General features: G+C 41.8%; 1 protein-coding gene across 9 annotated transcripts in view; it reads left to right on the forward strand.

Moving 5' to 3' along the window:
• Positions 1–24,737, forward strand: part of LOC124144419 (rap1 GTPase-activating protein 1-like) — a 345,341-nt gene that overhangs the window by 154,050 nt on the left and 166,554 nt on the right. Inside the window, exon 1 of one of the 9 annotated variants that reach the window (XM_048402803.1) lies at positions 1,932–2,035. The exons of the other annotated variants lie outside the window; for them this stretch is intronic. The gene's annotated coding sequence lies outside the window, so the exon portion shown is untranslated. Of the gene's footprint in view, positions 1–1,931; positions 2,036–24,737 lie in introns of those variants that run through there. 9 annotated transcript variants of the gene reach the window in all.

A 24,737-nucleotide genomic window follows, 5' to 3' on the forward strand; every position in this document is an offset into this window, starting at 1 on the left:
CATCTTCCCACCCCACAACCATCTTCCCCACCCCACAACAGCCCATCCTCCCGTCCCACAACCATCTTCCCCACCCCACAACAACCCAACTTCCCACCCAACAACCACCTTGTTCTTGGCTGTTGCTCATGATATCAACCACTGTTTTGTTTTACCAGACTGTTATTTCCTGGCTTCCATGACAGAGCTGGAATGTGACATAAAACCATAAGCAGCCTCCTGTGTCCCTACCTTAATCCCTGAGACCCCAACAATGTGACAGCTTCGGTTCTTCATCCAGTAGCCTTGCTCCAAGGCTCCACTGAAAGAAAAGTCCATGGATGTGTAGTAATTCTCTCCTCCTAATACTCAAGTCTAGATATGTGGACTCCAGTCGCTTATGGGGAGAAATTGTTCTTATTATTTACATAATCTAGAAATTATGATTTAAACTAATGATTATTGCCTTAGAGACTTGTGCAAGTCTATTCACCCAGCATCCCTGACAGGCTGCCTGGTGTGCTAACCCTAACACTACTTCATGGCTATAACTGTCTGTTCCAGACCCTCAAAGCAACATCACATAACAGCTAGCCCACCTCTCACATAAATTCTGCATCGCCAAACTTCTCACTTTAGATGATGTCCCAACCCTTCTGCCTCCTCCCCTTCTCCCGACCCCATGGCCTGAACTCCCCCCCTTCTCCCTTCTCTCTCTCCCTCTTTTTCTCTGCTCTCTCTCTCTCTCTCTGCTCTCTCTCTCCCCTCCCTCCCTGCTCTCTCCTACACTCTTTCCTTCCCTCCCTCCTTCCCTCCCTCCCTCCCTCTCTCTCTCTCTCTCTCTCCCATGGCCTGAACTCCCCCCTCTCTCTCTGCTCTCTCTCTCCTTCCCTCCCTCCCTGCTCTCTCCTACACTCTCTCCTTCCCTCCCTCCTTCCCTCCCTCCCTCCCTCTCTCTCTCTCTCTCTCTCTCTCTCCCATGGCCTGAACTCCCCCCTCTCTCTCTGCTCTCTCTCTCTCTCCTTCCCTCTCTCCCTGCTCTCTCCTTCCCTCCCTCCCTGCTCTCTCCTTCCTCCCTGCTCTCTCCTTCCCTCCCTCCCTGCTCTCTCCTTCCCTCCCTGCTCTCTCCTACACTCCCTCCTTCCCTCCCTCCCTCTCTCTCTCTCCCATGGCCTGAACTCCCCCCTCTCTCTCTGCTCTCTCTCTCTCTCCTTCCCTCTCTCCCTGCTCTCTCCTTCCCTCCCTCCCTGCTCTCTCCTTCCTCCCTGCTCTCTCCTTCCCTCCCTCCCTGCTCTCTCCTTCCCTCCCTGCTCTCTCCTACACTCCCTCCTTCCCTCCCTCCCTCTCTCTCTCTCCCATGGCCTGAACTCCCCCCCCTCTCTCTCTCTCTCTCTCTCTCTCTCTCTCTCTCTCTCTCTCTCTCTCCCCCCCTCCTCACACACACACACACACACAATTCACCTAAGGCAGGGGTGACCTAAGATTACCCACCCCCTCAAGCGGCTCTCCCCGTCCCTGGCTTGTGCTTCTAATTAACTGCTCACACTCGATCAACATTTCTTCTTTATTGGAGACTCTAAATGGGGAGCCATTAATGCTCAACATTATTATCGACCCATACCAATCTTCTTCACGTGTTTGATATGTCACCAGTGATATTAGTCAAACATGACACGATATGCTCGCCTTCGACTCCAACCCTTGTTCCAGTAAATCTTTGACTCCGCTGATGAAATTTGGGTTCTGCCTTTCCAAATTCTACCTGAAGTTTACCTGTCATTGGTTCCCCCTCCTCCAGACCCTCCTGACCACCCTGCAGCAGAATCTTGCTCTCAGGCTAGAGAGTGTTCTGTGGTCTTGGAGACTTGTATCTCTGTTCTTCTGGTAGCACAGAGGAAACCATACATTTATTTTGCAACTCTTGCCCCAGGCTGTGTTGACCAGCAGGGTAGACTGTTTTAGCCTGTCTACAGTCATTTGGTGCATTGCCCACTGTTGTAAGGATGTGCCGGCTCAGTGGTGCTAGCTCAGGATAATTAAGCCAAGTAGTTGTTAGGTAAGTACTTTCAAATTGTATTTAATCTGAGTAGTTGTTAGGGTAATTGGATTTGGACTTGTTAGGAGAAAAAAGGATTTGATAGTTGTTAAGGGTGATTGATAGATTCAACATTACTTTTACTTGATCGAAGTTCTTGAATATTGCTAAAGATATTAAGAAGAAAATTATTTAATCATAGCTTGCATTTTGGTGAGGGTATTACCCTGAACAAGTTTGTTAAATTCACTGTCATACTCCGCGGATTGTGAATGATTTGTAACTTGGCTGAATGTTGAACTTAAGACTGGTGTGTTCGTCAGCAGATAATTCTGTCCACAGCTGAGGATGTTGTCCCTGGCAAGAGTACTTACTATCTGTTGTTGAGAGTATAGCATCCATGAATGGGAATGTTATCCATGAATGGGAATGTTATCCATGACTGAGAATGTTATCCATGACTGAGAATGTTATCCATGAATGGGAATGTTATCCATGGTTGAGAATGGGTTGAGAATGTTATCCATGGTTGAGAATGGGTTGAGAATGTTATCCATGGTTGAGAATGGGTTGAGAATGTTATCCATGGTTGAGAATGTTATTCATGGTTGAGAATGGGTTGAGAATGTTATCCATGGTTGAGAGTGTTATCCATGACAGTTTCGTTGTCAGGTGTAAGAAGTCTGTCATGAAGGATGGAGCTAATGAATTTAATTTGGAATTGTCATATAATATTGGAAGTCTGAGGTAATGAGTTCTGACATACAGATAGCCTGTGGAGTCACCCTGTCGTGGTGTGTTGTACAGCACTGTCGAATGTCTCTTGGAACTGCTAATTGTCTGGGATAGGATGTGATTAACGTGTCAGTTGTGCTCTCACTATGTCTAGTATACTATTTACCCACTTCAAGGCGTGTTTCTTACATCATGGATCGTCATGGATATTCATGGATTGTCATGGATCGTCATGGATCGTCATGGATTGTCATGAATCGTCTTGGATCGTCATGGATTGTCATGAATCATCTTGGATCGTTATGGATATTCATGGATTGTCTTGGATTTTCATGAATCGTCTTGGATCGTCATGGATATTCATGGATTGTCATGGTTATTCATGGATGGTCATGAATATTCATGGATTGTCATGGATCGTCATGGATTTTCATGAATCGTCTTGGATCGTCATGGATATTCATGGATATTCATGGATGGTCATGAATATTCATGGATTGTCATGGATCGTCATGGATTGTCATGAATCGTCTTGGATCATCATGGATATTCATGGATTGTCGTGGATTGTCTTGGATTTTCATGGATCGTCATAGATCGTCATGGATTGTCATGGATCGTCATAGAATGTCATTGATCATCATGGATTGTCATGGATCGTCATGGATCGTCATGGATCATCATGGATTGTCTTCCCATGAAGATTCGGGGTAGAATAGGTCTTCAGCAACCCATGCTTGCTGCAAAAGGCGACTATGTTTGTCGTAAGAGGCAACTAACGAGTGGCCAGGCTCGCTGACTTGGTTGATGCATGTCATCATATCCCCATTCCGTAGATCGATGCTCATGATGTCAATCACTGGATTATCTGGTCCAGACTCGATTAATTAGATGCCGCCGTCATATAGCTGGAATATTGCTGAGTGCAGCGTTAAACAACAAACAAATACTCAAACAACAAACATAGGTTGCTGGCCCAGTTCAATAAACAGTTCACCTCATACTCCTAAAACCACAATATTCTGCAAATGCCCCTAATTCATATAAAAGAAGTCCGTGTACATTGTTCATATATTCAACATATTCAACAATAATCAAAATACTTTATAATGAATTACAAACATCATTAACCTAAAGCTACTTTCCTGAAAACATGTTTAAGAAAAATTTTGATACAGAAAAAGTAGAAAACTACAGATAATGATTATGGCATTAAGATAAGATCCCTTCATGAATACATATTTGTGACTGTTTGGCCTTTTCCCTAATGATGGTACAATCGGGACAAGTGAAGATTGTTCCAGTTTATTCCAAAGTGGAATCATGTAGCATTGTTAGCCCTAGCTTTGCAAGAAGGGTCGTTAGTGTTAATTTGCTGCAAGCGTGAGCTGTTCACACGCAATGGCTGCCCCCTGCCTGTTCGTGCCAGGGGTTCATAGTAATTGAAAGTAATGTGAACCGATAATCTAAAAGGAGGGGGGATGTTGAGGGGGAGATTTCCGTTAATCAAGCGACAATTCATAAAGCACGCACAATGCTTCAGGAAGTGAAATCTCCTTATCGAGAGGTAAAAGAGTTAGGAAAACTTTACACTCTTCGCACAGAAAGGTAGGAAAATGCTTCGGTTTATCTGTGTTTGAAACATCAAGTCCTTATTCTGATACATGTATCACATCTTCTGAATAAAATTGTAGCCAGTTTTTCCCTTTCATGAAGTCTGTGATCACCAATAGATGAGATAACTGTGTAATGATTTCACACCAAGCATTTTGTCTGGTTCTATGATTTTGTCTTTCACCCCGTGTTGTATAGTCCTGCTACATGGCTGGAACATCAGCGTTTAGTTTTATCAAAGACAATCTAGATAATAAAAATAGGTAAATCTAGCTGACTGTAAAATCAGCATTAAAACAAATATATTTAGAAGAGATAAATGTTTTGTGCAATAAAAGATTTCATGGACGAGAGGATGAAATGAATTTAGGAGCAGCTTAGATGCAGATGAAGCTTGAGTAATTTTAAACAGATAATACTTTTTAAAAATATGAAAGTATATTTTTATGTATAATATTAGGAGTGAGTGAGTGAGAGAGAGTGGGAGGGGGGAGGGAGGAAGGAAGGGAGGGAGAGAGAGAGAGAGAGAGAGAGAGAGAGAGAGAGAGAGTGTGTGTGTGTGTGTGTGTGTGTGTGTGTGTGTGTGTGTGTGTGTGTGTGTGTGTGTGTGTGTGTGTGTGTGTGTGTGTGTGTGTGTGTGTGTGTATGTGTGTCCGCCTGTAAATAATCCGACAATCCAGTGATTGATATCACGAGTCAACCAAGTCATCAAGCCTGACAATCCCATCCCTTTAGTTGCCAGTAAAGATTGCTGGGGACCTATTCTAACCTGGGTTCCCCACAGAGGAGACAAGCATAGATTGCTGGGGACCTATTCTAACCTGGGTTCCCCACAGGGGAGACAAGCATAGGTTGCTGGGGACCTACTCTAACCTGGGTTCCCCACAGGGGAGACAAGCATAGGTTGCTGGGGGCCTACTCTATATACCTGGGTTCCCCACAGGGGAGACAAGCATAGATTGCTGGGGACCTATTCTAACCTGGGTTCCCCACAGGGGAGACAAGCATAGGTTGCTGGGGACCTACTCTAACCTGGGTTCCCCACAGGGGAGACAAGCATAGGTTGCTGGGGGCCTACTCTATATACCTGGGTTCCCCACAGGGGAGACAAGCATAGATTGCTGGGGACCTATTTTAACCTGGGTTCCCCACAGGGGAGACAAGCATAGGTTGCTGGGGACCTACTCTAACCTGGGTTCCCCACAGGGGAGACAAGCATAGGTTGCTGGGGACCTACTCTATATACCTGGGTTCCCCACAGGGGAGACAAGCATAGATTGCTGGGGGCCTACTCTATATACCTGGGTTCCCCACAGGGGAGACAAGCATAGGTTGCTGGGGGCCTACTCTATATACCTGGGTTCCCCACAGGGGAGACAAGCATAGGTTGCTGGGGGCCTACTCTATATACCTTGGTTCCCCACAGGGGAGACAAGCATAGGTTGCTGGGGGCCTACTCTATATACCTGGGTTCCCCACAGGGGAGACAAGCATAGATTGCTGGGGGCCTATTCTAACCTGGGTTCCCCACAGGGGAGACAAGCATAGGTTGCTGGGGACCTACTCTAACCTGGAATCCCTACGGGGGCCATGTAGTAGAGCACCAGGTAGTGCACATGAATGCTTATGAAGCTTGAGGTTAATGAAGTGTTCACTCAAACAGCCGATGGCACTTTGAAGATACTATCTACCATGTACACTCTGTTGGTGAAGGAATCTTTCCTCACTATGTTAAAAGGGCTGACTAATAACTTTGGACGATAATGAATACAGATTCTTACACCCCGCCAAGTCGGCATGTTATCGGTCCACAGATTATTCAAGCTCCATGGAGGTAGAATATGTTAAATTATGCCTTTATGCAACTTACTGATTGTTAAGCAGTAGGGCTTGTATGAAAAGTGGGGTTGTATGAAAAGTGGAGTTGTATGAAAAGAAGGGGTTGTATGAAAAGTGGGGTTGTATGAAAAGTGGAGTTATATGAAAAGGAAGGGTTGTATGAAAAGTGGGATTGTATGAAAAGTGGGATTGTATGAAAAGGATGGGTTGTATGAAAAGTGGGATAGTATGAAAAGTGGGATTGTATGAAAAGTGGGGTTGTATGAAAAGGAGGGGTTGTATGAAAAAGTGGGGTTGTAAGAAAAGTGGGATTGTATGAAAAGTGGGATTGTATGAAAAGGAGGTGTTGTATGAAATGGTAGTATGTGGGTAAGTTATTTTTAATTTGACAATGATGGGACAAAATTATTATGATTTTGAATAAGAAATATATATGAAAATGAATGTTGTATTGAGTAAGTTAATAGGTTAACTATTTTGCAATGAGTTTTGTACACACTGAAAAGCTTGAACATTATGATTGTTACAGAATAATTTAGCCATTGAAATTTATTTTTAATTTTGACATTGTCCCTCATATTGTCAGTTCAAGACCCAGTGAAAAAGGTCATACAAGACAGATCACAAAAAGACTGGGGAAAAAATGTGCAGGTTTTGATACAGCCCCCCAGTCAGCTGTGCAGGTTCCTTGCCTTCTTGACAGGAGAGTGATGGACGTTGACAGCTTGTGATTTACAACTGTCTATTCCATTCCACCTAGCGCTGACTGGGTGTGAGGGGTCGAGATTGATCACTCCTTTCATCTGGCCATAACGTTCTGCAGATCATTGCCTACATGATAATAAAAACATTCTGAGGCCACGCAATTTATATTTTTTAGATTTACAGATTATTTTCAAAAATCATTTTTAGGGCTGGTCATGAAGGGCAGAAAACTCATGTTTTATGGTATTTTATAAGGTGTCGGAGTAAATAAGTGGTTAAAGCATTGACGTATCACTCACTCACTCACACGCTCACTATCTCACTCACTCACACACTCACTATCTCACTCACTCACTCAATCACTCAAATTTGTTAAATTTGTGAGTGGTGTTGAATTAAGTCATGGGCATTAAGCATTGTCTATCGTGCAAGGCAACTATAATCAAGTGGCTAAAGCATTGACATATCACTCACTCACTCACTCACCCACCCACCCACACACTCACTCACTCACTCACTCAGTCACTCACTCACTCACTCACTCAATCACTTACTCAAATTTGTTAAATTTGTGAGTGGTGTTGAATTAAGTCACGGGCATTAAGCATTGTCTATCGTGCAAGGCAGCTATAATCATGACATTGATGCTCTGAAAATGGCCGTGTATTCGTTTAACCTCAACATACCTTTGTAGTACTCTCGTCGTATAATGAACAATATTGGTTCCCGATCATCTCTCACGCCAAGGCAGGGCTACAAACGCCAGCTTGTGACAGAAAAAATACCTCATTAACTAAACACTTTGATCTTTAGCAGTGTAATAATAACATGGAACGATGAAGAGACCATATGGAATGTTCCTGGTGAATGTTGGCCATAAATGCTGCTGCAACGAGCAGCACGTCCGAAGGGGCTGCCCTGCCCGTCTTTCCGTGTGCGATATCTTTGGAAGAAGTCAAGTTCAAATTACAGGCAACTTCATAATTGAAGAGTATGGATTAATAATTAGTCATTGACATGAAATTTTGAAACATTTTATTCACTGACATTTCTGTCTGGTGTCATATGATTTTGGTCTTTAGTTAACTATTTTCAAGGAAATCGTATTAATGGTTATAATGTTGGCCCAAATTGGAATAAGTTTAAAATAATACATCATGATTCGGATACCAGTCGACAAATTATTGTTTTGTCTCTGTGAGCTGTAAACTTGAGAGGAAAATTTGAGACTCTCCCTGCATGAATATGAGCTAGACATTGTATTTTGGGATTAGGACATTATGAGGATAATAAACCTATTATCAACCATCCATCTAATTACATTGTTGCAGTAATTACACGGATCATATGATTAATGTTGCAGCCAGATGATTACCCAGATAATGGGGAGGATAGGTGCTCGTGTTCTGTACCTGGCTGGACTTGATGTATGGCTTTGTGCCTTTCCAACTCTACTTTATGTTTTTTTCTGCTTGGGGATTTGAGGAAATGATTACATTGATCAAAAGAAAAACAATTTCTTGGATGGCTGTTATTGATTTTGAGATTCCCCTAAACCTTGCCTAGCCTGGCCTGGCCTGGCCTAGCCTCATCCACACAAATGCGAACTCAAACTTCCTTACCCTGCCCCCAAGTGCCCTGCCCCGCCCTGCCCCCCTGCCCAGCCCCGCCCTGCTTTGCCCCACCCCGCCAAGCCCTGTCCCACCTTGTCCCGTCCTGTCCTGTCCTGTCCTGTCCTGTCCTGTCCCGTCCCGTCCCGTCCCGTCCCGTCCCGTCCCGTCCTGTCTCTGATTAAGCATATTAATTTTTTAATAAAAAGGTCTACAAGTTTTGTACCTCCTTCCCATTAAGCTGCAGTTGTCAGAATCACCGGATCCCTATCAAAGCACATAGTTGATAGATAAAGTGCCGGTGCTGTTAAGCCATATAACCGTTACGGGATCACAGTTTTTTGCCAGAAGGTACCGTTCCAGCCTATTACGTTTGTAACCCAGACACATTTTTCAGGGTTCGCTTGTTTAGTCGCTAATATCGAGACATTGATCTGTCAGCTAAAATTTGACATATACTCCTAGCTGCGGAGCTATTACCAGAAAGACATACATATTACTTAGGGACAAGGATGGCTTGACAGTCCCTTCCAATCCATTTATTAGTGTCTAGATATTTTGGTTTGAAAATATTTGTTTTACTGCACGTCCTGAGGAGAAATCCACTTGACGATTCTATCAGGTTTACTGGTTCACTGCCCGGCGTTGACAGACAGGACTTTGACTCGTAGGGTTTTACTGGAGATGAAGTTGTTGCTGGAGATGGAGTTGCTGTGCATGATGTTGCTGGAGATGATGTTGATGTAGATGGTGTTGCTGTACATGATGTTGCCGTAGATGATGTTGCTGTATATGATGTTGCTGTACATGATGTTGCTGTAGATGGTGTTGCTGTAGATGGTGATGCTGTACATAATTTTGCTGTAGATGATGTTGCTGGAGATGATGTTGCTGTACATGATGTTGCTGTAGATGGTGATGCTGTAGATAGTGTTGCTGTAGATAGTGTTGCTGTACATGATGTTGCTGTAGATGATGTTGCTGTACATGATGTTGCTGTAGATGATGTTGCCGTACATGATGTTGCTGTAGATGGTGATGCTGTACATGATGTTGCTGTAGATGGTGTTGCTGCACATGATGTTGTGAGAAGGAATATGTCACTGTAGATGTTGGCATTGTTGGCAAAGTATTGAAAACAGTAATTAACTTGTCCTTGTGTATGTTTTTTTTGGTCCCAGATATCATTTGGTTTAAAATAACGATTGGTCTTTGAAACAAGCCATGGAACAGTTGGATCAATTTGGCATGGTTCCAATGAGATTGGACTTCTGTTTTTGTGTAGATATCACTGATATTTGGTAAGTGGGAATGTCAATGATTCTCTATTCAGTTCAGACAGGGGGATTTGTGTTAGAATTCTGTCTCCCTGGGTACTGTTCAAATAATGCAGACAATGCTTCTGATGCTCTGAAAGTTGAAATAACCATGAGTTTTGTGTGAGTGAGTGAGTGGGTTTTGGATGAGTGCGTGGGTTTTGGACGAGTGAGTGGGTTTTGGATGATTGAGTTGGTTGTGGGTTTGAGGTAAGTGATTGAGTTTTTAATGAGTGAGTGAGTTGGTTTTGGGTGAGTGATGGGTTTTAGAGGAGTGAGTGGGTTTTTAGGTGAGTGAGTGGATTTTGAGTGAGTGAGTGGGTTTGGGGTAAGTGAGTGATCTCCACATCATATTGTTTGTATACTCATCAAGGGAAGCAAACACTTAATCCACTTGACTAACTTCCGTTTGGTTAGATGTGTTTCATTTATCATGCACACTTTATACATACTATGAGTATTACAACAAATCTTTTTGTTTTCAGAAAATTAAAAAAAAAGATCTGATATTTTATCTCAAATACCTGAAAAAAAAACATTACCGTTTGTTATTTCACAAATAATGTTTTCCTAAGCTCAAAAAAGGATGAAAATATTTGATCAAAGCCTCAAGCTCTTGAGAATCGAGAACTACAGTAGGTAGCATTGCTCATCTACACTCAAACAGCGGGTAACGATAAATGACTGATGTGAAAAAGTTAAAAGTTCCTGCGTTGATGGAAAATGGTGTCCTTCTTTCACTAGAGAGTGTTTAGAGGGAGATAAGCAGGGTAATCTCGTTTATAACTCTGATATCAGGCAGTTCATGATAAAACTTCTGCTTGTAAAAACATGCAATACAGAAACATGGTTGCCGTAATCTACCAAAGAGGTTGCAGTATCATACACACATTCTAAAAAGAAACTATTTTTTAAGTGTATATAAAAGCTACACCCATCAAGAGTTAGGTGGTAAATGTTGGTTCATGAAACTATATCAACCATGAGCTGTGTATTCTTATGTAATATTTTAAAGAAGAATTTATTCCTGTGAGTGCTGATGGTTTGACGCCACTTTAGCGCTATTCAAGCCATAACGGTACAGCGAGAAGTAGTGGCACTTCTTGTACTGATGTGGGTGTAGCAAGGGCGTGGAGTCATCCTACGGATGACATCCTTACCTTGTCAGCTTGCTGACGGGGTTAACCTCTTTGGTCATGTGGACAAGGTGTCCGACCTCTGATCAGAAGGTCCGTGGTTCGAATCCCATCACGGGACTCGGAAATTTTATGGCCGCTACATTGGCGCCCAACGTGGGGCTGAGCACGTTCATATTAAATTTGAGCAAAATAAGCCTCAGTACCCTACTATGCGGCCCGGGACGTGCCTTCTGTTGACGGGGGAGTATGTAGCAGGGCGTGGAGTCATCCTACGGATGACATCCTTACCTTGTCAGCTTGCTGACGGGGTTAACCTCTTTGGTCATGTGGACAAGGCGTCCGACCTCTGATCAGAAGGTCCGTGGTTCGAATCCCATCACGGGACTCGGAAATTTTATGGCCGCTACATGGGGAATAGAATGTGGTCTTTCAGCCCATGAGTAGACTCACATTTAGTCTCTGAAATCTTATATTACAAAATATCCTTCTTGACTCTAAAAACAAAAAAGAATTTCCCTATGCTGATTTCAGATTGTGGAATAGAGCTAGCATGCGTTTCTGGATTTATTTATTTTTCATAAAATAAATATATTCCACGGTCATGGAGCAGGACTAGCCCATGAGTTACTTCAAAGAATATTTTTGTTTTCAGGTTTAAAAATATTTTTGCAATTTTTCAAAGGTAAGAAATGGAGGGTCATTAAAAATTATTGAAAGGTCCTGAATTTAAAAGTTTAGTTGTCAGCCATGTTTGATAAATTAGCTTTCATATATTTCAACGAATCGCCACATGCTCAATCTGTTTCCAAAAACACATTTTTCTCCAACTACAGAATCGCATATATGCATCTTGCAAATTGATAAATGGATCTTATATGTACGTGTGTGAGATTTCAGATTTCAATCCGTTTTTATTCAAATTGTTGAGTGTGTAAGCTTTGATTAGTCTCCTTTCAAAAAATAACTCTGTCCATCTAAATCTAGCAGTTTGCTGGCTTCCAGGGGGATAGTGTTTATTACTTCTAAATTAAGCTCCATAAAGGTGAGATGGAAGAGAATGATTATTAGGAGTTAATTTCAGTGGACAGGCAACTAGTGTTTAACGTGCTTGTGATTCACGAAGGGGGGCCGTTTTAATGGCGATTGGGTTTCAGCTTCAGACTTGTGGAGATACATCACAGCTTGTTAGCTCACCTGAATTTGAAGAAATTTTAATGTGGAGTTTTTGTTTGGTTTCAAAGATTTATTTGATGTGAAATGTTAGTTTACACAAATTTTAAGAAGGTATAAATATTTTGTTATACTTGTTCTTATTTAGTTTGAGTGATTTAATTTGTTTATGTCTGAATTTTAGAGATTAGAATTACTTGTGTTAGCTCACCTTACATTTGAGAAGTCATTATTTCTTGGTAGCTTCAGCTAGCCTTAGGCTTGTGAGATATCAGAAGGACTTCACAGTACTAGTGTCATCTCACCTGGGCCTGGGCAGATTAGATGTAATGGGTAGTGTTAGCTCACCTTACATTTGGGAGATATCAAAATGCCTTCATGGGATCATAGTGTTAGCTAACCTGGGGTTTAGGAGATCAGGATAAATTGGTAGTGTTAACTGATCAGAGATTGAAGAGAATTGAATACATAATGTTAGCACACTTTAGATATAAAAAATCAGAATAGATCAGTATTGTTAGCTCACCTGAGGTTGGAATAATTGTAGTTACTCTCTACAACTCTCACTGAACTTTCTCTTTGACCACCAGACTCATACAAAAAAAACACCTTTGAGCAGATCCAATCTGGAAATTGGCGCTATGTAAAGTTGCTATTATTATTATTATTGTTGTTGTTTTAATAATACTTACACTGCATAATCTCATAATTTAACATAAACTTAAGAGAGCACTAGTGTAAGATTGTATGTGGACCTGGGTGTCGTTGTACAAAACAAACTTAACGCTATGGAAGTCACCTTAGCACTAAGATCGCTTTGTACAATGGCATCGAGGGGCCCTGTTCCACAAAGCGATCTTAGCGCTACGATTGTCGTAAGTCAGTGTTAAGGTATGGGAGTCACCCTAGCACAAGATTGCTTTGTACAATGGCATCGAGGGGCCCTGTTCCACAAAGCGATCTTAGCGCTACGATTGTCGTAAGTCAGTGTTAAGGTATGGGAGTAACCTTAGCACTAAGATCGCTTTGTACAATGGCATCCAGGGGCCCTGTTCCACAAAGCGATCTTAGCGCTACGATTGTCGTAAGTCAGTGTTAAGGTATGGGAGTCACCCTAGCACAAGATTGCTTTGTACAATGGCATCGAGGGGCCCTGCTCCACAAAGCGATCTTAGTGCTACGATTGTCAGAAGTCAGTGTTAAGGTATGGGAGTCACCCTAGCACAAGATTGCTTTGTACAATGGCATCGAGGGGCCCTGTTCCACAAAGCGATCTTAGCGCTACGATTGTCGTAAGTCAGTGTTAAGGTATGGGAGTCACCTTAGCACTAAGATCGCTTTGTACAATGGCATCCAGGGGCCCTGTTCCACAAAGCGATCTCAGCGCTACGATTGTCATAAGTCAGTGTTAAGGTATGGGAGTCACCTTAGCACTAAGATCGCTTTATACAATGGTATCCAGGCTCTTAAGTTTGCAAGGATACAGGTGACACTGTGACAATATTCCAGGCAACTTAGTCGGCACCACCACTGTGTGACCCCTGGTATTTTGGTGCAGGGTTGATGCCATTAACCTGACCAGGGACCCCCAGGTGTGCTGGCAACCCACAACACACCACTGGACATCTCATCAATCTTCAGTGTTTATAAACAACAACTAGCCACCCCATTCACTTGGGGTTCATATATGCAGATCAAGTTTCAGAGCATGTCTTCACGAAAGTAGTATTTGTAAACATGGCACCATAGATCAGAGGCTCAACTCTCTGATAGAATGTGAGGCATTTTAAACACCATTATTCTGTAGCTGCCTGTATTTATAGACTTAATAGTGGACCAGGGAGGTTGAAACAAATTGGTTTGGTTATTTTCAGATGATTCTGATGTCAGGGTTTCGGTTTATGTTTGTGTGAACCAATATGGTCCAACATGGCTGCTTGAGTTTCATACTACACTCTTGATGAGGATATTTGATTATTTACAGCAGTCTGTCCCGAAAACCTTTGAGACTCTAAGCCCATGGTTATCATCATTTTCATAAGAATTTAAGCATCATTTTCCAAAGGATACCTTATTCGACGTAATAAGCGCCCCGCTCTAATAAGCGCCCACTGCGGTATTTGCTAATATATTGGCTAGTGAACAATCACAAATAGCACCCCTTCCGATTGATCAATGTTCACAAGACTTATTTATCCGCGTACAATACGCACTTGTGTGTTATATATGCACCCTTAATTATGGGCAATTAAATTCTAGAAAAATATATCTGTCGTACATAAACATTTCAGGCTGTCAGCATAAACCACAAAATTTATCTTTCAACTCTGTTTTTTTTCCACCAAAATAATATTCTAATAAGAGCCCCCTATTTCTAATTTTGAGAGCGCTCTGGGCGCTTATTACGTCAAATACGGTATGTGGACTATTATTAGCTGAGCTTACTAGACCAAACAGAATGTTACTAGACTCGGGCGTCGGACTAGTCGCAGACTGTTACAGTAACACAAATTAATTTGAGTGGTTTACAGTGTTCACTCGTCACGCTGAAGACCTTGGTTCGATTCACGAAATGGGTACAATGTGTGAAGCCCATTTCTGGCGTCTCCTGCCGATATATTCCTGGAATGTTTCTCACTCAATAAAATGCGAAAAATGTGAGTGATCATTGCTCGCATTATTAAACATCCCTTTTATATCAACAATCAGACATTTTGGGTAACGGAAATACCAACTTAGACTTACGCTGAAAACAAACAACTATGTATTCCAAATCACTGTTTATTGAGCAGCACTTGTAACAAGTATATAAACAATGTCATTCAAACACTAATTACATCCTGTGAGTTGTCACTGCTGGGGTCAAGACAAGAGTTCTACTCACTTATGTCATCACTGATCACCCTGCAAGTCCAGACAGACTCCACCCAAGCAACACGATGTCTTTGTTCTTTGCGACTGTGGCCGACACGAGCCAGCGCGCCTGTATTGTTTTAGCGGAAGTACTCTACTCAGCGCTAATAAGCGGTGCTATTTGGTGTGTGATTGGATTAATGTAACGTTGGATTAAGGTGAGGACTCTCCTGTATTTTCATTAGATACAAATCCACTGATGTTTGAGAGGAGGGGGATAGCGCATTCATATTGAGTCGCATTTTTGGCTAGGGGCTAGCGTCGCATTCTTTTGGAGGCGCATTAATTTCACGATTTACTGCATTATTTATATCAATTCTTTGTTAGCCTAACCATAGGATTACATATGACAGCTGAGGTGGTCAACAGATTGTAGGATGAATATATAATCTGTTTATGTTAGATTGATATTTTGAGTCGAAGCCTTTAAAAAATGTGAGGAAAATAAGTGAGTGAGTATTGTTTTACGCCGCTTTTAGCAATATTCCAGCAATATCACGGCGGGGAACACCAGAAATGGGCTTCACACATTGTACCCATGTCGGGAATCAAACCCGGGTCTTCGGCGTGACGAGCCAACGCTTTAACCACTAGGCTACCCGACCGCCCGAGGAAAATAAGAAGTAGCCTTCTGTTTTTCAGTTGAGTTGTTTGTTTCTTTGTGTGTTGTTTAACGCCGCACTCAGCAATATTCTAGCTATATGATGGCAGTCTGTAAATAATCAAGTCTGGACCAAACAATCCAGTTATTGATATCATGAGCATCGATCTGCACAATTTGGATACGATGACCTGCATCAACCAAGTCAGCAAGCCTGACCACAGGATCCCGAACACTGTTAAAAAAGGAATTCAACCCAACTCACTTACTCCTGTCTGAAGATACTCTACAGGAACCATCCACTAATTATGTAACAAGGTAAACATAGGCCCAAGTGTTGTCAGCTGGCTTTGTTGATGCCAGGACCAGCAGCTTTTCTCATCCTTTCATGGCATGTTTCACATTTTTTACGATGGGTGGTCGGCCAGAGGTGCTATGGAAATGAGTGATTTATTTTTCAAGATAGGAAGAAAATTCTGCATATTGGTGGAATAATTGTGCTAATTTGGTGGGGATGGGCTCACCCCTCTACCAGCCTGGGATTAGACTGGCAAGAAATGCATCAAAGACTTGTGTTACCTTGGAGCTGGTCTGAGCAATTATCTCCCCTTGATTAGCAGACGGCGTGTGAGCGGGTCACTTTGAAGGCCTGTGGAAGAGGCCAGTTTAATATGATCATTAGGAATTCCTTCAGTTTGTGACCTGGAGAAGGAAAGCGCTCTGGAGGAATTCCAGGATTTGGGTATTGATTAATTTTTTCAAAGTTTTCTGAAAAATAATATTTGGCAGTTGGTAGTTCGAGGTATGATCTCTTAAGGTTAAATGAGCAGTTTGAATGTGAAAATTGATGTTTGTTTAAAAGTAGAGGTTAAAAAAAGTGTGGTTACTGTCAACGGATATCATTAAGGTTAAATTGATTATATGATTTTTTCAGTCTTATTTGTAAAGTTTTCTGGGTCACAGTGACTTTTCCTCTTATTTTATCAACGAATATTGATGCTTATGGTTTTTACAAGGATTAAGATTCTGTAAAGTGTGCTTTGGAATTTTAAGCCAGCTTTAGCGAGTTTTATGATAAAGAGAATGGAAAACTTTTACAATGATAAATATCTTGAAGAATTCATTTTTAAACCTAAAACTGATTTTATACTTGAAAATGTTGTCTGTTGTAATAATTGAAATGTTTATGAATATCAAGATTCTTGTCATTTGGCAATCTGTTTAATGGCCGTGCTGCAAGTCTATCTTAAAGCATTGCAATAACTTTACTGAAAAAGGCACCGTTTCAGTATATATATCCTTACACCGTTGTGAAGCTGCATCCTCGCTTGACAACGGTATATGACATATAGACATATAAAAATAAAAATATAAATAATTGGGATATACTTGCTAAAGTTTTTTCTTTAAAAACTGACTTTCACTTTGTGTGAGTGAGTGAGTGAGTGAGTGAGAGAGTATGGTTTTACGCCGCTTTTAGCAATATTCCAGCAATATCATGGCGGAGGACACCAGAAATGGGCTTCACACTTTGTACCCATGCATGTCAGGAATCGAATCCGCGTCTTTGGCGTGACGAGCGAAAGCTTTAACCACTAGGCTACCTGACCCCCCCCCTCACTTTGTGCGAGTTTGTTAGAGTATGAACCTTCACAGAGTGATGGCCAAACTGTTTGAAAGATGGAGCTTGTACTTGTGTTTTCAGACAATGCATTGTTTTAAATGATGACAAGGGCTAACGCCTCCACTATGTCTCAGAGAGAAGAGAAGGGTTGTAGAGAAGGTGTTTTAATGTCAGAAAGGTAGCTCTGATTTATGTCTGATGTGAACCGCCTCCCTGGTCTTGTGGATAGAACATCTGTCCATTGAGTGGAGTGAGTTAGTGAGTATGGTTTTACGCCGCTTTTAGGAATATCACGGCGGGGGACACCAGAAATGGGCTTCACACATTGTACCCATGTCAGGAATCGAATCCGGGTCTTTGGCGTGACGAGCGAAAGCTTTAACCACTAGGCTACCCGACCGCCCTCCATTGAGTGGAAGGTCATTGATTCCAAAAAGAGGTTAAAAGATGGTGCTTGTTTTCACCCTGTCTGGTACTTGGCTTTAGGGGATAAAACAAGGACTGGTTGGCTCAGAGTTAAAACACTGTGTGAAAGTGGAGTATATATGCTGAATGGTATCTCGGTGTTTGCACTAATCTGGCATAAGTCTGAACTAGTACAAGCAGCTACACACAAACACATGCATGCACATCAAGATTTAAGAACAATAGTCTTGAACTCGACGTTAAACCCCATTTTTTCTCAACTTACCTGCTATCTGATGTAAATTATTGAACATTTTCTGAACGTATGTCAACATATCTTGTCAAGCAAGGTGTACTTGGATCAAAATGAATGGAAATTTAAATTATAAGCTTTATTTGTACAGTCTGTTATGGTTATGTTGATATTCTAACCTGCATATACTGCCATTTGACATATTGACAATTGTGATGCACCGATAGTTCAATCATTAGACCTCTAGTTGTCTCCCTTTGATAAAGTGGCCTATGACAACACTGTGGCTATGGAAATCCAATCAATCAGTGAAAAGTAAATCTGGACAGAAAGGTCACAACTTCTTCAACTAACACCACCTCCTCCCTTCAACTGACATTCTGAATTTGCCAAGATGTCTTTCGCAGGACTACATTGACTTTGAATCATAAATGACAGTCACAAAAGACAAATCAACGAATGATCCTGATGAGAAAATTCCATCCTACTGTCCATACAAATCTAATGTTGACTTCGCTAATTGAGCGCTGCCAGCCAACAGAAGCTTTGATTGGATTTTCACTATAATTAGTTGTGCGGAAGACAGTCTGTGTCAAGTGACCAGTGACCATTGGATGAGAGGTGTAGAGGGTCGAGCTGCACTCTGCTCTTTCCGATACTACTTCCAATACCTTTATAAAAACTGATGCCTGCTTTGAAAGTAGATTACTGTCCGTGAAGACGTCTGGAGCTCGCTTTAGCTGGACACTGAATAGGCTTCTCAAATGTATTTTCATGGAAAAGAGATTTAAAAATATATTTTTGTCCACCGCTTGAGGCAGTAGTAGTGACCATGATTAGTACGAGGAATGGATTGAGGGGTATGTCAGCCTGTAGTACTGGAAGGTTAATCTAGGGGGCGTGCACTTTAGTCTTGACTTACAGCTGTTTCAAGGCGTCTCCGTGGTCTCGTGGTAGAGCGTCCGCCTGGACAGAGAAAAGTTGCGGGTTCGATTCCCTGGCCGTGTCATATGTAAAGACGTTAAAAGATGAAACTTGTTGTTTCCCTGCCTGGCGCTCTGCATTATAGGGCCCAAACTAGGTCTGGTCAGCTTGGAGTATACACGAGTGTGTATTATACGTGAATAAATAAGTCTTGTGTACATTGATCAATTGGAAGGGGTGCTAATTGGGATTGTTCACTAGCCAATATATCAGCAAATGTCACTTTGGGCGCTTATTAGAGCAGGGCGCTTATTACGTCGAATACAGTATACTGTGGCTGCCTATAAATAGTCCAAGTCTGAACTAGGCCAACCAGTGACTGAAAGCATGAGCAACAATCACCAAATAAACCTGAGCTTGTTACCACCCAATCCATTTTAGTAACCCTTTATGACTTTCTCAGTGTCATGGTCAAGGTCAGTGACGTGGTTGATAGCATGTCCATGTGGTTGTGCAGATCTTCCTTCATAGCCAATCACTAGATTGTCTGGTCTGGTTTACAGGTAGCCGTCATACAGCTGGGATGTTGCTGAGTGTGGCGTTAAACAACAGTATATGATTATCTATCCTCCTGACTTGATGACTTTGGTCGTGTGTACCTCCCTTTTTTAATGTCATCCAGCCCTAATTACATTTCACAGATTGACAGGTCTGTGCGGTAGCCTTGTGGGAAAAGTGTTGGCTCCTCATGAAGGCTTGTGTTCAAATCCCACGTTGGTTACTTTGTGTGAACCCCATTTCTTGTGACAGGGGATTGTCATGATAATGCTGAAGTATTGCTAAAGGTTTGCTTGCTTGCTCACTCACTCACTCACTCACTCTTTCTCTATCCTTTTCTCTCTTTCCCTAACTTTTTCTCCCTCACACTCTTTCTTTCTTTCTCTCTCCCCCACTCCCCCACTCACTCACTCACTTTCTCTACCCTTTTCTCTCTTTCCATATCTTCTTCTCCCACACTTTCTTTCTCTCTCTCTCCCACTCACTCACTCACTTTCTCTACCCTTTTCTCTTTCCTCTTTTTCTCCCTCACTCTCTCTTTCTTTTTCTCTCATCCCCACTCCCCCACTCACTCACTCACTCACTCACTCACTCACACAGATTGACCGACTACATGCTAGTTTATTGGAGAGCGATGCTATTTTTTCAAATCATACTTCAAGTCGGGTTCTAATTAAAGGGTTGGTTTTTTTTCATTTTGGGATCTGGCTCATGCTGACAATCATTAATCAATCACGCACTAATCTTCTGTACATTATCGGAAATGTCATCAAAGGTTAACAATTCAAACAATTATTAAAACCTGCTAATATCTAATTCGATCAAACAGAAGTTATCGATTAACACCACATAGTGATACCAAGGAATGTTATGTGAACAAAACAGTACATGTTTCCAACAACTGCTTTTGAGCGCATGTGTGTATTGAATCTTCCCAACAACTGGCTTTCATTCTGTTGACAAAGCACACCTTTCGTGGGTTATAATTGCCGAGTATTCAATTGATTCTCCTGCCAATGCAACGACCCCAATAATTGAACAACACCACCGAGTAGGCTTAGGCATATTATTTGCACAGAGAGCACTTTTTACGCACAATATCGATTAAGTTTGTACATTTGCATGTTGAAGTTGCATCTTCCAATAACTCATTATGAGTGAATGAAACCTCATAAAAACTGGGAGACTGAGAGCCTCTGGCAATATGAAATATGCCAGTCTGTGGAACAAGCTGGACAGATTGAAATTTGTCATATTTGCCCAAATTCTAAATTTGAATAAAAATGTCCAGCCAGACAATTGCTTGGGTGCCAGATTTTGATGAGAATTGGCAATCGCTTGTGCGGTTTAACACAAATGAGCTGCAGCTCGCGTAACCAAACATGAATGGTTCGTCTGTAACCCCGTAAAAGTATTTTTTTTAGACTAGCTATAGATTGACAGCAGATTCTGCCATGACTTAAGCTATAGAGTGACAGCAGTTTCTGCCATGACTAAAGCTATAGATTGACAGCAGATTCTGCCATGACTTAAGCTATAGATTGACAGCAGATTCTGCCATGACTTAAGCTTTAGAGTGACAACTGATTCTGCCATGACTTAAGCTATAGAGTGACAACTGATTCTGCCATGACTTAAGCTATAGAGTGACAACAGATTCTGCCATGACTAAAGCTATAGAGTGACAAGAGATTCTGCCATGACTAAAGGTATAGAGTGATAAGAGATTCTGCCACGACTTAAGCTATAGAGCGACAACAGATTCTTTCATGACTCACTTAGCTTTATAGTGCTTAAACATTAATTGATTGACAGGCATTACTTAGAAGTTGATAGATGACAAAGTAGACACAATTTATGGATTACAACTTCTTTAATACTGTAAAGGCGACGTAGACCAGTCTAGCTTGACAACGGTATAAGGATGTATACTGAAACATAGCCTTTACAGTATTAAAGAAGTTGTTATCCATAAATTGTGTCTACTTTGCTTAAACATTCTTCCACGAGTAGGCGGTCGGGTAGCCTGGTGGTTAAAGCGTTCGCTCGTCACGCCGAAGACCCGGGTTCGATTCCCGACAGGGGTACAATGTGTGAAGCCCATTTCTGGTGTCCCCCGCTGTGATATTGCTTGAATATTGCTAAAAGCGGCGTAAAACCATACTCACTCACTCACTCACTCACTCACTCACTCACTCACTCACTCACTCTTCCACGAGTAGCTTTTGAGTGCCTACAGATTCTACCAAATGTATGTTTTAAAGAAAAATATATTCAGCTCAGTGATGCAATGTTTGTGATAGTACCAGAAGTTAGTAGTGTGACTTTAAGTTAGTGAGTGAGTGAGTGAGTTTGATTTTACGCAGCTTTTAGCAATATTCCAGCAATATCACGGCGGGGTACACCAGAAATGGGCTTCACACATTGTATACATGTCGGGAATCGAACCCGGGACTTCGGCGTGACGAGTGAACGCTTTAACCACTAGGCTACCCGACCGCCCCTTTGACTTTAAGAGCATGATAACATTGCCTGATGCAGTCAGATTACAATCTAAAGGCTTCATTTTCTCCAGTTTGTAGTTCATTTTGTTTTTGTGCTTATGCAACACCATATTTGATCCTACCCCTAAAATAGAATCTCATCATTTGAAATTCTTTTTTCATGCTCTGTTTTTTTCACGACATATTGAGCCTGATGTTGAGATCCATGTGTCTCATGCAATATGGCCTTTTCCCGGAGGCAGCTTTAGTCATTTGGTTCAGAACTACTTTGTTGTGCCTCTTCTGAGCGATTTTGTCGTGATTGACAGGGGCTTCCCAATGCACTTGTGCTATGGACAAGGTGGTGTTGAATGGGGCACCTCAGCTTCTGTGATACTGGTATTGAACATCGTGCTTACAATCTACTGGACCTGGAAACCACGTGTAGCATCTCTAGTGCTTGTTAAAGGCATGTTGTGAGCCTGGTTGCTCAAGTGGAGGAATGTTTTGTTGTCTATGAACTTTTGAAGAACTTACTGTTTTTCTTCCAATATTACACTGACATGGTGACATATAACTGAAATACTCTTGACAGTAGCATTGGTCTACATTTACTCATTCTTTCATTCTTTCACTCGTTTTCTCCTTCACTCTTTCATTCAACCTTTCATTCATTCAGCTTTTCACTCATTCACTTTTTCATTCTTTCACTCATTTTCTCTTTCACTCTTTCATTCATTCAGCTTTTTCACTCATTTACTCTTTCATTCTTTCACTCTCTCTCACACTTTCACTCATTCCCCCGTGAAGATTCTGGGTTAGAATTGGTCTTCAGCAGCCCATGCTTGTCGTCAGAGGTGACTAACGGGATCGGGTGGTCAGACTCGGTTGTGTCACATTATCTCCTCCTTTCTTCCATGTGTCACATTATCTCCTTTCTTCCATGTGTCACATTATCTCTTCCTTTCTTCCATGTGTCACATTATCTCCTCCTATCTTACATGTGTCACATTATCTCCTCCTTTCTTCCATGTGTCACATTATCTCCTTTCTTCCATGTGTCACACTATCTCCTCCTTTCTTCCATGTGTCACATTATCTCCTCCTTTCTTCCATGTGTCACATTATCTCCTTTCTTCCATGTGTCACATTATCTCCTCCTTTCTTCCATGTGTCACATTATCTCCTCCTTTCTTCCTTTCTTCCATGTGTCACATTATCATCTCCTTTATTCCTTTCTTCCATGTGTCACTTTATCTCCTCCTTTCTTCCATGTGTCCCATTATCTCCTCCTTTCTTCCATATGTCACATTATCTCCTCCTTCCTTCCATGTGTCACATTATCTCCTCCTTTCTTCCTTTCTTCCATGTGTCACATTATCTCCTCCTTTCTTCCTTTCTTCCATGTGTCACATTATCTCTTCCTTTCTTCCATGTGTCACATTATCTCCTCCTTTCTTCCATGTGTCACATTATCTCCTCCTTTCTTCCTTTCTTCCATGTGTCACCTTATCTCCTCCTTTCTTCCATGTGTCACCTTATCTCCTCCTTTCTTCCATGTGTCACATTATCTCCTCCTTTCTTCCATGTGTCACATTATCTCCTCCTTTCTTCCATGTGTCACATTATCTCCTCCTTTCTTCCTTTCTTCCATGTGTCACATTATCTCCTCCTTTCTTCCATGTGTCACATTATCTCCTCCTTTCTTCCTTTCTTCCATGTGTCACATTATCTCCTCCATTCTTCCATGTGTCACATTATCTCCTCCTTTCTTCCATGTGTCACATTATCTCCTCCTTTCTTCCTTTCTTCCATGTGTCCCACTATCTCCTCCTTTCTTCCATGTGTCACATTATCTCCTCCTTCCTTCATGGCTCTCCCTCCCATCAATATGCAGTACCTCTCCTAGACAGGCTGTCACAGGCAGGACTTCGCTCTGGAAGTACAGCAGTTTAGCTTTTTGACTTAATGGACATTTGGAAATTATCATCGATCCTGAGAGTGCAGGACTTCTCAAATCCATCTTTCTTGTCGTTACTTGGCATTTTTTGTTCCTATTTCAACATTTCTACCTGAATTAGATTGTGAGGCGTTGGCAGATGGGGAATGACACATCGTTTGATAGACTTCACTCATTATGGCTGAAAGGGGCTCTGGTTCTTGGTTTAAACTTTTCACAATGATGAATTGAATTCATTATTGAAATCTAAAGCAATAACATTGGAAAATGGTATTGTGTTGGCGATTCTTCATCTTAGTGTCACAGAGCACGAGAGTTGACAGATGATCACACACACATGAATGCCGTGTTCTGCCACACCAGAACCTGGTTATACCACACTAGAACTTGGTTATACCACACCAGAACTTGGTTATACCACACCAGAACTTGGTTATACACCAGAACTTGGTTATACCACACCAAAACTTGGTTATACCACACCAGAACTTGGTTATACCACACCAAAACTTGGTTATACCACACCAGAACTTGGTTATACCACACTAGAACTTGGTTATACCACACCAAAACTTGGTTATACCACACCAGAACTTGGTTATACCACACCAGAACTTGGTTATACCATGCCAGAACTTGGTTATACCATGCCAGAACTTGGTTATACCACACCAGAACCCTGGTTATACCACACTAGAACTCAGCTATACCACTCCAGAACTTGGTTATACCACACAAGAACTTGGTTATACCATGCCAGAACTTGGTTATACCACTCCAGAACTTGGCTATACCATGCCAGAACTTGGTTATACCACACTAGAACTTGGTTATACCACTTTAGAACTTGGCGATACCATACCAGAACTTGATT

This window comes from Haliotis rufescens, unplaced genomic scaffold, assembly GCF_023055435.1.
Source record: "Haliotis rufescens isolate VD_foot unplaced genomic scaffold, xgHalRufe1.0.p SCAF_29, whole genome shotgun sequence".
NCBI lineage: Eukaryota > Metazoa > Mollusca > Gastropoda > Lepetellida > Haliotidae > Haliotis > Haliotis rufescens.